General features: G+C 33.9%; 1 protein-coding gene and 1 long non-coding RNA gene across 52 annotated transcripts in view; one reads left to right on the top strand and one right to left on the bottom strand.

Moving 5' to 3' along the window:
* Positions 1-1,492, bottom strand: part of LOC127521519 (uncharacterized) — a 35,585-nt gene extending 34,093 nt beyond the window's left edge. For both annotated transcript variants that reach the window (XR_007932381.1, XR_007932382.1), the window contains exon 1: positions 393-1,492. This is a non-coding gene — a long non-coding RNA (uncharacterized LOC127521519). The remainder of the gene's footprint in view (positions 1-392) is intronic.
* A 2,419-nt stretch (positions 1,493-3,911) lies between these two features.
* The window catches only part of ptprc (protein tyrosine phosphatase receptor type C), a 33,907-nt gene continuing 24,635 nt past the window's right edge, over positions 3,912-13,183 (top strand). For 8 of the 50 annotated variants that reach the window (XM_051910816.1, XM_051910829.1, XM_051910819.1 and 5 more), the window contains exons 1-8: positions 3,912-3,950; positions 5,322-5,384; positions 7,628-7,648; positions 7,762-7,821; positions 10,073-10,159; positions 11,344-11,433; positions 11,726-11,800; positions 12,092-12,166. The gene's annotated coding sequence lies outside the window, so the exon portion shown is untranslated. Of the gene's footprint in view, positions 3,951-5,321; positions 5,385-7,627; positions 7,649-7,761; positions 7,822-10,072; positions 10,160-11,343; positions 11,434-11,725; positions 11,801-12,091; positions 12,167-12,458; positions 12,534-12,825; positions 12,901-13,183 lie in introns of those variants that run through there. The other 42 variants (XM_051910805.1, XM_051910815.1, XM_051910803.1 and 39 more) reach the window with 21 other exon arrangements.

Genomic DNA, 13,183 nt, shown 5'->3' on the forward strand with positions numbered 1-13,183 from the left:
GAGTGTTTGTAGTTCTTTCTTGTAGTCGACTATCTCAAATGAACTTGCTTTTTCCTTTAGCCACAGGCCCCTCAACCGCACACACGACTCAAGTCACAAAATCAGGGGAAGGTAATGTTCATCCTCTTTTGACAGGCTCTCTTGCAGTCAGCGACGAGTAAGGAAGTACAACATGATGAAAAAAAACATTACAAATTTAAAATCTACTTTAACACACGTGGCAAGTTCTCAGATTTAGACATTTGTAAGATATTTATCAATAGAGATTTAATTTGAAAGGGTACAGCTTGCTAAAAGCTTCTTTGACCTTTTGTGTAGGTTTGTAGTTTTACAGTGTTTGTAGTTATTTCCTGTAGTTGACTATATAAAATGAACTTGCTTTTTTTGTTGACCTTGATGGCCGTGCACCAAATTAAACTTTATTGTATTGTGGTGCAAATTCTTCTCTCATTTAAAATGGCTAATGCTAAAGCTAATACAATAGAGGGTATGCACGTGACGTCACCTTCGACCGTTATGACTGCGGTTACACCCACTGAGTGGCAAAAGACTGAGTGGCAGCATTGGTTTTCAGCGTGAATGCTGTGAAATACACACAAAACACATCCAAAACGGGAAAGAGCTTTGTGATTGACTGTACAAATAGCTTTGACACAAAATCTGAGGTATATATTTAAAGACTGTCGAAAGCTACAGAAAAAATAAGCAAATGGATTGCTGCAATTCACATAACAACTGGATTCCAGGCAGAGAAACATGGATTTGTAGTTATCATTTTGTGTCAAAATGTTTGATTTTGAGGTAAAATCATACCATATATATTGTATTGTAATATATTGTGTTGACAACTCATCAATTAAATATTTACCATCTTATATTCTGCATAATTGGGTGTTTTTAAATAAACACTGACAAAAACTATACAAGTTTTAGTGCTGGACGATATGACGATATATATAACATTGATATAAGTGATTACTCAGATTTAAACCTACCTATATTGTAGTTATATAAAATATTCACAGGAAGATTTGCTTTATGTATTTCCCCGGCGTCAAAATCAGGCACATATAAATGTCAGGAAACACGATTCCTGGCTGCATGCCAATATCCATGAATTAGATTTCTTTGACATATCATAAGGAACACTTTCGAGCCCAACCTTTAGTGTAATTGTTTGTTTTACTCGCATTTTTGCAGTTTCCCCTATTAAATCCAGTCATGCAGCAGGTTCTTTTGCCACTCAGTCCAGCTGAGGGAGCGCGTTCCGGCGGGAAAGTGATGTCTATGCATACCCTCTATTGTTAATTAATTTGATATTGGCTTCTATACTCCTACCTTTTATCATCCAAGCTCTTCATCAGTAGAGATTTAATTTGAAAGTGTACGACTTGCTAGAAAAAGCTTCTTTGACCTTTTGTGTAGGTTTGTAGTTTTAGAGTATTTGTAGTTCTTTCCTGTAGTCAGCTATCTCAAATGAACTTGCTTTTCCCTTTAGCCACAGACCCCTCACCCACACACACGGCTCAAGTCTCAGAAACAGGAACAAAAGGTAATGTTCATGCTTTTTTGACATGCTCTCTTGCAGTCAGTGACGAGTAAGGATGTACAACATGATGAAAAAGAAAATTACAAATTTAAAAGCTACTTTACACTCATGGCAAGTTTGTTTTAGATTTAGACATTTGTTAAAAAATGTTCATACCAATTTCTACAAAAAAGTAATAACTTTAAAAATGTTAAGTGGTGTAAGCAGCAAGCATGCCACTTAAAAATGTGTTTTATATACAGTGGTGGCCAAAATTATTAGATCGGTAAGTTTTTTTAATGTTTTAAAAGAAGTCTCTTCTGCTCACCAAGGCTTCATTTATTTGATCCAAAATACAGCAAAAACAGTAAATTTGTGAAATATTTTTACAATTTAAAATAACTGTTTTATATTTGAATATATTTTAAAATGCAGTTTATTTCTGTGATGCAAAGCTGAATTTTCAGCATCATTACTCCAGTCTTCAGGGTCACGTGATCCTTCAGAAATCATTCTAATATGCTGATTTGCTGCTCAAAGAAACATTTATTATTATTATCAATGTTGAAAACAGTTGTGTACAATTTCTTTTCAGGATTATTTGATGAATAGAAAATTCAAAAGAACAGCATTTATCTGAAATATAGAGATTTGCAACATTATGAATGTCTATACTGTCACTTTTCATCAATTTAATACATCCTTGCTGAATAAAAGTATAAATTTCTTTAATTACTTTCCAGAAAAAAAAAAAAAATGCTTTAAATGTATTATATATATATATATATATATATAATGCTTTAAATGAATATATTTTAAAATGCTTTTTGTGCATTTTAAAATATATTCAAATATAAAACAGTTATTTTAAGTTGTAAAAATATTTCACAATATTACTGTTTTTGCTGTATTTTGAATCACATAAATGAAGCCTTGATGAGCAGAAGAGACTTCTTTTAAAACGTTAAAAAATCTTACCGTTCTAATAATTTTGGCCACCACTGTATTTTAAAAAATAATATATTTTTATTAATATATGTATTATATTTTAAACACATTTTGAAGATAAAAATTTTTTTTTATACATTCATTTGTAAATATTACATTTTTAATGAATATCAAACCATTTTTCCACTTTTGCTTTCCATATCTTTCATTGTTGACATTAAAGGTTGTTACGGCAGTTTCTTTCAGTTTTTCCCCTCTGTTTGGCCTAAAATCATTCAGTTTGAAATGTTGGCTTACAGACACAGGTTTTTCAGATTTTCCGTTGCGGCATTCTCTCCATATTTACGATTCTTTGCAGCCTTTAGCCACGGCCTACAACTCTCTGGGTCCTTCACTGGAAACCGAAAGCAACTCACTCTAGCTAAACGTTTACACTTTGAATTGTTGCACCTGGGAGCAATATAAGTAGACACAACTATGACTAAGTTTGCTAAGAAGTATTTCCTACTAAAGCAAAGCAGTATTTGACTCTGATCAAGCGTTCCCATAGCAGACTGGTGGAAGTGGCCTTGGATGGCAACATGCCCAGTGCAAAAGGGAAGATAACAGCCTTTTTGATTTCATCTTTTTGTTCACCTTTCTACTGAAGAGGCAGCAAATTTTTATTGAAAGCCCATTTAACCAGCCGTGAAGTACCCCTTTAATAAATATACACTATCATTCAAAAGTTTGGGACCAAGGAATGGCATCCTTGCTGAATGAAAATATCAGTTTCTTTAGTACCTTGATTTAATTAATAAAAATGCAAAAAAAAAATGTAGTGTACTCATTTCTGTAATTTAGCTTGTTGTGGTTTGTACTGCATTTGGTTTATTAATCTTGTGGAAAATGCATAAGGACTTTTTTGGATCCAGTTTAAACTATATGATTATGTCAAATAGGTTCTTCTGACATCACCAACCCCATCAATTCCACACATTCCACTCCTGTCTCACCTACGCCTGCAGGTAACCATGACAACACCCATCACCACAGCAGACACACACTCCAGCATTATATCTCTCTATCAATCACTTTCACTCATGACCTCTGACCTCCATCCTTCTATCGTGCTGCATTGCAATCTCACCACCACTATCTCTGTCCTTCAAACTTGCGTCACCATTCTGGTTTACAGTAACTGCAGTTATGAATTAGTGTTATAGGCAATGTTACATTTTGCTAATCTAAATAAATTAGAATTTTTTCTTCATGTGAAGTCTAAGACATGAATTATATATAAATAGTACTGCTAACAGATGTTTCGTGTTGGTAAGGTAATGTGGGTAAGTAGCTGCACATCATGCAGTAGTTTCAGTGCAATCACCCTTTGATTCCTTGAAATTAAATAAATAAAAGTTCAGTTGCATAATGTGATTCTGATTCTGTTAATTAATAAAGTTTCTTCTCACACTTTCCACAGGTTCAGCACAAGGTATGTGTCACTCTTTACCCATGCTATTTCTCTTATGCTGGTGATACTTACAGCCAGTTATAGCTATTAGGTGTGTGTGTGTGTGTGGTGTGTGTGGGGGAGGGGTACAGGTATTCATCCCAAACTGTACAGTATGGACGTCACGGTTCGGTTCATGCAGTTAGAGTCAGACGACGTATACAGTCAGTCACAGGCAATCCACACTACAATCCAGAAGGGGGTGCACGGTAATGCATTGTAGCCTAAACACTTTTGACCAGCATTAACCACCAATAATCGCAATAAGCTCTGTTTTTGTTACTTTTGATAAGAAGCAAAGTGTAATTTTTCAAATTCTGTCAATTTCATCAAGAAATGTAAACAATAAATGCTATTTTGAGACACTTTTTGATGTGGCGTAACAGACGCTGTATAGGCGCCTCAGTTCAAACGCAATCATCTCTTCCTCTTCACTACCAATTACAGAATGAACATGAATTAACATCTATACACAGGTATGTTGAAAGATACAGTACAACTTACCGAAACGTATATATCGTGTAATTGCTCAACCAGTGTTTAAACTGTGGAAAGATGTCAATAAAACAGCTTGTAAACAATGTCACACATTTACCTCAGAAAAGCCATTCTGTGTCCACAGTTGTTTGCTAGAGAAAGTAACTCTTTAAAATATGCACTATATTCACCTATATATTAATTATATTTTACTTAACCTGTTAGTGATGCCTTAATTATTTAACGTATGTTTAAATAAATCTGTCATGACAGCCACTATGTAAATTAATATATTTCAACAACGAATTGGAGAAACATAATTTTATAATAAGATATAGAAGTTAATGCAAAAACTGCCTTATGTGCAATTTACATGTTTACATAAAAATGTTTTATTATTATTATTATTTGAGTGTTGATGATTATATCTAAAAAATAAATAGCAACTGTATTTAATAGTATGAACTCTGTTGTTAATTGTAACTTTTAATATTATAGTAATATGCAAGTATGGGCTCCTTATATAGTTTACAGCATTAGTACAATTGGATGAATTTAAAGACAGAGACACAGTTTGTTCAGTAAACCACTGTTTAATAAAAAAAAAGTTTTTTCTCCCCCTGCTGTACCAAACCCGTACCAAATCGTGACTTCAAAACCGAGGTACATACCGAACCGTCATTTTTGTGTACCGTTACACCCCTAGGTGTGTGTGTGCGTGTGTGTGTGTGTGTGTGTGTGTGTGTGAGAGAGTGTACAATAAAGGTATGTGTCAGTTTTTCTTTTGAATAAGCTGTACTTTTGGGTCAGAAAATACATATGTGAGAACTTGATATGCTTGAGATATATTTTCATGGTGCCAATCCATCATTACAGTCACTCAGCCAATCTTCTCCACTCTCATCTCTGCATCAAACCAAACTGCATCTGCCACAGAAGGTAAAGCTAACATCAAATCATCAAACTCACACTCCTGCATTATTATTATTCTCTCACGCACAATCTCTCACACTCTGACCTCCATCTTCCCATCATGCCATGCTACAAGCACACCATCACTGAGCAAGAGGTGTTATTTATTTATTAGACGTTCATTTATTTGTTTGTCTCAAGCAAGTCCTTTTTAGGCCATACCAGGCTTCACATTTACGATCAGGCAATATTGTTAATAATGTTAAACATCTATTTTTGTTTATCATAAAGAAATCCAGATCCTGTGCTCAAACAACCCTAAAACCAAGAGGTCTAGTTTAAAGCACATATGGCAAGTTCTTGGAAACTTTGAAGCTTCGAAACCAAAAAAATACCAAATACAAAAAAATTAACTCTAAAAGTGGTATAGCCTTCAAGTAAAAAGATTTACTATTTATTACTACATTAACGTGCCCCTATTATGCTTTTTTGAATATAACCTTTGATGCAGTGTGTAATATTATTGTTTGTGAACGTAAAAGGTCTGCAGATTTTCAAAGCTCAAAGTGCATGACAAATAAAGTTATTGGGCCCTTTCATACACCCGGCGCAATCCGGTGCCTGGCGCGACACAAGTATTTTTTGTTAGTTTCAGCCCGATGCAGTTATCATTTTCATGTCCTGCACCATGTTGTTTAAATAGCAAATGCATTTGCGCTCATTTGTGCGCACATGGGTGTGCTGGTCTGAAAACGCAGTGTGTTCAGGCACATTGTTGGCGTGTTGCTATTTTGAACAAACTGAAATAGACTCTAAATTGACTGTAATGCTCCGGGCGCGCCGACCATTTTTCCCTTCGTTAAACTAGCAAAAGTGGACTCGTACATGCCCTAAGTGCACTTGCACCGTGCGCTTCAGACTATGTTCTTAGAATGTTAAAATAGGGCCCTTTGTCTCCTAAAAGAAAGAACCGATTCTGTACTGCCTGAAACGAGTCATCAGTAATTCCAGTCTTACCTACTGCTCAAACCTACGTTTGTAGCAAATTTGCATAATGCTGTATGGTCTTTATTGGCTGCTAGCAAACAATGTCTCCTTTGACCCTCAAACACTGTATTTGTATCTGAGTCTGCAGTGATCCTGAGGTGGAGCTGTATATCCCACCTATATACTCCCTCAGACATTGCACCCCATTTTCACAGCACTACTAAACTAACTAACTAAAACCAAACTTATTGGAAAAGCAAACACTTGAACATATGTCAGCGTGATAAGAACGACCTAAAAAAATTACATGAAGAGGGTGGGGTTTATGAACTATACTGCAGCCAGTCACAAGTTGGCGATCAAAACATTTCCTCACTATTTAGTGAAGTGACATGAAGTGACATGTCACAAATTCCATACTTGGGTTACAAGTCCGATTCTCTATCCATTAGGCCACGACTGCCCCCCATTTAGAACCTGTTTAGCTCATGGTAGACCAATCACAACAGACAGGCTGAGAAATGTAATGTTTTTTTTTTGTTTGTTTGTTTGTTTTTTTACCTTGGATGCATGAAAACCTATTGTAGGAGACCTCGAAAACAAAATTAGGAACCTTTAAAATAGCATAATAGGGGCACTTTAATTCGTTTCTGAAAACATTTCCAACATAGAAAAGTTGTATTCAAGAAATTTGTATTTTGAAATTATTCCCATTACTAGAAATTCTTAAGCATCATTTCTCTTATATCTATACATTCCTCTGTAATAGTGCTTTTCAAATGATGGATTATATGTCTGTTCTGACAGCAGGAAAAAACATTGCTAAATGCAAATAATAAAATGCAACTAACTAGCCACATAATTGTGCATAGAAAAGCCTTATGAACTTTTAAAAAGCAGGGAAACACTTCCCCTTGGCACAAAATCTGCTTACTCTGTTGATTCTCAGAAGTAATTAAATGACTATGGCCCAGTTTCACAGACAGGGCTTAGGCTAAACCAGGATTAGGCCTGATTTCAATTAGGGTATTTAAGTTGCTTTTATAAACATGCCCTAGAAAAAAAAAAAACATTACTGGTGTGCATCTTGAGACAAAACAATGGCACTGACAAATTTTTAGACTTGTCAGTACAAGTTTCTTTCAGTTAAAACAGCTCAAACATGCATTTTAGTCTAGGACTATCTTAAGTCTTGTCTGTGAAACCGGGGGTAAAAGTTCAGCTGTGCATAATATAATTCTGATGACATTAATTAATAAGATTTTATCTTGCACTTTCAACAGACTCAAAATCGCCCGTTAACGGTAAGTGTCACTTTATTTTTCTTATGCTGACACTGATGCCTGATTTGAACTTGTGGGTCAGAAATATATATGATATGCTTGCATATTCTTTCATGCTGTCAATCCATCATTAGACACTCAGTCAACCTCCACTCTCATCTCTACATCAAACCAAACTGCACCTGCCACAGAAGGTAAAGCTGACATCACATCATCAAACTCACACTCCTGCATTATTATTATTCTCTCACTCACAATCTCTCACACTCTGACCTCCATCTTCCCATCATGCCGTGCTACAAGCACACCATCACTGAGCAAGAGGTGTTATTTATTTATTTATTATTTGAGACCCAAGCAAATCCATTTAGACTATGTAGGCTTCACATTTAAAATCCAGCAATATATTAATATTAATCATTTATTTTTGTTAACCAAAATTCCAGTTCATTCGGAATGAATTTACCTTAATTCATTTTGAAGGTAAAAATATTTGTATACATTTATATTTAAATATTAAAACATATATCACAGATATCTATTTATAGTACCTTTTATTGGTGACATGCAACCACTAAAGTGATGGTATTTTTGTGCAAAAAGCCTAGTACAATATTTGTTAAATAAAATTCAGCTCTTATTAATATTTAAATATTTCATTCATATTTATATTAAATTACTTCATATTATATTTCATCTTTTTATTCATATTCTCTACATAAATGTAACATTTTATTTGATCAAATGATCATTATCATAAAGGGACCATTTCTACACTAAAACCGACTCTCACATCAATCTCACCCTCACTCACCCCCTCGCAACAACACAACACCAGCCCTACTGCAGGTAACAGTGTGTTAAAGGATTAGTTCACTTTCATATAAAATTTTCCTGATAATTTACTCACCCCCATGTCATCCAAAATGTTCATGTCTTTCTTTCTTCAGTTGAAAAGAAATTAAGGATTTTGATGAAAACATTCCAGGATTATTCTCCTTATAGTGGACTTCAGTGGTCTCCAAACGGTCAAAATTACAGTTTCAGTGCAGCTTCAAAGGGCTTTAAACGATACCAGATGAGGAATAAGGGTCTTATCTAGCGAAACAACCTGTCATTTTTGAATGTCATTGTTGTTGTCATTGCTGTCATTGCTGTATGTCCTACGCCTTCTTACGGAACGAACGCAGCGGCAGTGTTTTCCGTAAGTAGAATAGGGAAGGCGTAGGACATACTGCGTAAGCTTTTTGAAGAATACCAAAGTACGGTTTTGGCGGAAGCACTTGGAAGGCAATCTTTTGTTTATATAAAGCATATACATTTACATTTTTTTTCAAAAATGACAGATCGTTTCGCTAGATAAGACCCTTATTCCTCGTCTGGTATCGTTTAAAGCCCTTTAAAGCTGCACTGAAACTGTAATTTTGACCTTCAACCGTTTGGAGACCATTGAAGTCCACTATAAGGAGAATAATCCTGGAATGTTTTCATCAAAATCCTTAATTTCTTTTCGACTGAAGAAAGAAAGACATGAACATCTTGGATGACATGGGGGTGAGTAAATTATCAGGAAAATTTTATATGAAAGTGAACTAATCCTTTAATGTTGTATTTCATGTTTTTTATTCATTTTATTCACCTTTTCTTAACGATCCTACTGCGTTTTAGATTATGAGAGGCACTTCTGGTTTGGGGAAGTTCCACTTAAAAAGACTGAAATCATTTCAAATCATAATGTTCTATTTATGTTCTATTTCCAGATGTCAGAAAAATAATGTAACTTGTGGTATTAAAGGTGACTGGGTATAACAAAAATATCTATGGCAAGAGCTCTTGCGTTCTTTTCCTCCTGATTTTCTTTTATTCCCCTTTGTATTCTGCTGAAAAAGGACAATACTGTTCATTTGTGGTCTGCTCTACTGATTTAAATTATGATATCCCGATTAATAATTCACTGGAATGCAGAATCTCTCATTTTTCTCCCCAAATCCTCATGTCTCTTTCCAAGTTTGTTTTCACAATTTAAAATGTAATTGTCTCCCCTTTTCATTTTTTAATCACTATTAGCAGTGTGTACAGTTTTTTAAAGCAGATAAATACAATATTTGTCTGTCAGAATTACGGAAATCACTTCGAAATATTATCGAGCGATGTTCCAGTTCATTTTGATGGAGGTAGTGCAATTACAGGCATATTACAGTGATAGGCTATTTAACACGTCCATAATATTGCTGCAGAAAAAATGTTAAAATTCCTATTTCCTTTTTTAGATTGTGATAATATTAATACATTTCAATTTCAAGGACATTTTTTACAATAAAAAAAAAACTGGTATACTACATGGGTCGCCATGTAATGTCCAAACTTCTTGCATCTCATACAGGACTGTGTAAAAGTATTTATAAGAGAAACATTTTATTTGATCTAATTACCATCATCATTTAGGGAATGATGCTAAAGAAATCCAGACAAACACATCAACCTCACCCCCACTCACCTCCTCGCAACAACAAAACATCAGTCTCTCTGCAGGTAACACTGTATTTAACATCATATTTCATGTTTTTATTTGTATCTGTATTGCGTTATTAACTGAAAATTTGTTTCTGTAGTTGTTTTGATGAATTTGTTAGCCGAATGAGGCATTTTGGATTTAGTGAATGAACAAACTTAAAGTGATAAAGTAGTCTTTCTTCAGCCAATTTTAAGAACAGTTTAGAGAACCTAAAAATCTGAATGCACCAGGTTGCATAAATATATTGCCATATTGTTAAAGGTAGGGTAGCTTTGAAAGCATGAGATCCCACTCTCCCTTCAGAGTGTTTCCAAAGCCACGCCTCCTTCAAAACACATGAATGCACAGGTCGCGCACAGCCAGAGCAGATTCTGCAAAGCATCACGAGAGACAATGTTAAATTACCTCATGTCTCAAAGCACTTAACATTGCAATAATAATGAGCATAAACAACTTACAGAGCTCTTACTTGTACCACCTGACTGCTGCAGATTAATTTCGGCATTGATAGTGTTGACATAGAAACGCATAAAGGTAGAACATCACGGCTTGCCATCTTGTAATTGCGGTTACAACATGGCGTGAACGTAGCACAAGCTAGTTGTTTTGGTTCAGAAGGAACTGTAAAAGGCGGCTGCTGTTGCATTTGGACCGAATTCAATGATTGAATGAACATTTTTTTGGTCGTGCGACTTCCACAGAAGTCTGTACATGTTTTAATATTTAGACCACTTCTATTATTGATTGCTATTAGGATGTAAAGAGAGTTTCAACCAGTATAACAAGAAGTTGCCTACAAAAACAAATTGCCTACCCTACCTTTAAGTTTATGCATTTTGTGGTAATAATACATTTCAATTTAAGGACATTTTTTAAAATAAAAGAATATAGTACTATGTTGGGTCGCCACATGATGTCCAACTTCCTTATATTCCATACTATGTAAAAATATTTGTCTGATCTAATAACCATTATCATTTAGGGGGTACAGCTGAAGAGGGTCTATATCATGTAAATAAATGATCGCATTGTTGAGCTAATGCAGTTTATGGTAATAATAATCAGTTCCGTATTGACATTTTTGTACAAAAGAAAAATCTGGTACAATATTGGGTGATGTCCAACTTTCTTAAATCTCATACTGTGTAAAAGAATTTACAAAATACACATTTTATTTGATCTAATAACCATTATCATTTAGGGAATAATACTAAAGATAAAATCCAGACAAGCACATCAACCTCACCCCCACTCACCTCCTCGCAACAACAAAACACCAGTCTCTCTGCAGGTAACACTGTGTTTAACATATTTCATGATTTTATTCATGTACCAATTTGTCAGTTTTTCTTCTGCTTATTTTGCTTAAATATATTGCCATATTGTTGAGTTCATACATTTTACATTTATATTTAAGGACATTTTTTTTTTTTTAAATAAAAATCTGGTTAAAATCTGGTATGTTGGGTAGCCACATGATGTCCAACTTACTTATATTCCATTCCGGACTATGTAAAAATATTAAAAAGAGAAACAATTTATTTGATTTAATAATAATTTTCATTTATGCTGTAATACTAAAGATAAAATCCAGACAAGCACATCAATCTCACCCCCACTCACCTCCCCGCAACAACAAAACACCAGTCTCTCTGCAGGTAACACTGTGTTTAACATATTTTATGATTTTATTCATGTACCAATTTGTCAGTTTTTTTTCTGCTTATTTTGCTTAAATATATTGCCATATTGTTGAGTTCATACATTTTACATTTTTATTTAAGGACATTTTTTTTTAAAAAATAAAAATCTGGTTAAAATCTGGTATGTTGGGTAGCCACATGATGTCCAACTTACTTATATTCCATTCCGGACTATGTAAAAATATTAAAAAGAGAAACAGTTTATTTGATTTAATAATAATTTTCATTTATGCTGTAATACTAAAGATAAAATCCAGACAAACACATCAACCTCACCCCCACTCACCTCCCCGCAACAACAAAACACCAGTCTCTCTGCAGGTAACACTGTGTTTAACATATTTCATGATTTTATTCATGTACCAATTTGTCAGTTTTTCTTCTGCTTATTTTGCTTAAATATATTGCCATATTGTTGAGTTCATACATTTTACATTTATATTTAAGGACATTTTTTTTTTTTTAAATAAAAATCTGGTTAAAATCTGGTATGTTGGGTAGCCACATGATGTCCAACTTACTTATATTCCATTCCGGACTATGTAAAAATATTAAAAAGAGAAACAATTTATTTGATTTAATAATAATTTTCATCTATGCTGTAATACTAAAGATAAAATCCAGACAAGCACATCAATCTCACCCCCACTCACCTCCCCGCAACAACAAAACACCAGTCTCTCTGCAGGTAACACTGTGTTTAACATATTTTATGATTTTATTCATGTACCAATTTGTCAGTTTTTTTTCTGCTTATTTTGCTTAAATATATTGCCATATTGTTGAGTTCATACATTTTACATTTTTATTTAAGGACATTTTTTTTTTTAAAAATAAAAATCTGGTTAAAATCTGGTATGTTGGGTAGCCACATGATGTCCAACTTACTTATATTCCATTCCGGACTATGTAAAAATATTAAAAAGAGAAACAGTTTATTTGATTTAATAATAATTTTCATTTATGCTGTAATACTAAAGATAAAATCCAGACAAACACATCAACCTCACCCCCACTCACCTCCCCGCAACAACAAAACACCAGTCTCTCTGCAGGTAATACTGTGTTTAACATATTTCATGATTTTATTCATGTACCAATTTGTCAGTTTTTCTTCTGCTTATTTTGCTTAAATATATTGCCATATTGTTGAGTTCATACATTTTACATTTATATTTAAGGACATTTTTTTTTTTTTAATAAAAATCTGGTTAAAATCTGGTATGTTGGGTAGCCACATGATGTCCAACTTACTTATATTCCATTCCGGACTATGTAAAAATATTAAAAAGAGAAACAGTTTATTTGATTTAATAATAATTTTCATTTATGCTGTAA

This window comes from Ctenopharyngodon idella, chromosome 10, assembly GCF_019924925.1.
Source record: "Ctenopharyngodon idella isolate HZGC_01 chromosome 10, HZGC01, whole genome shotgun sequence".
NCBI lineage: Eukaryota > Metazoa > Chordata > Actinopteri > Cypriniformes > Xenocyprididae > Ctenopharyngodon > Ctenopharyngodon idella.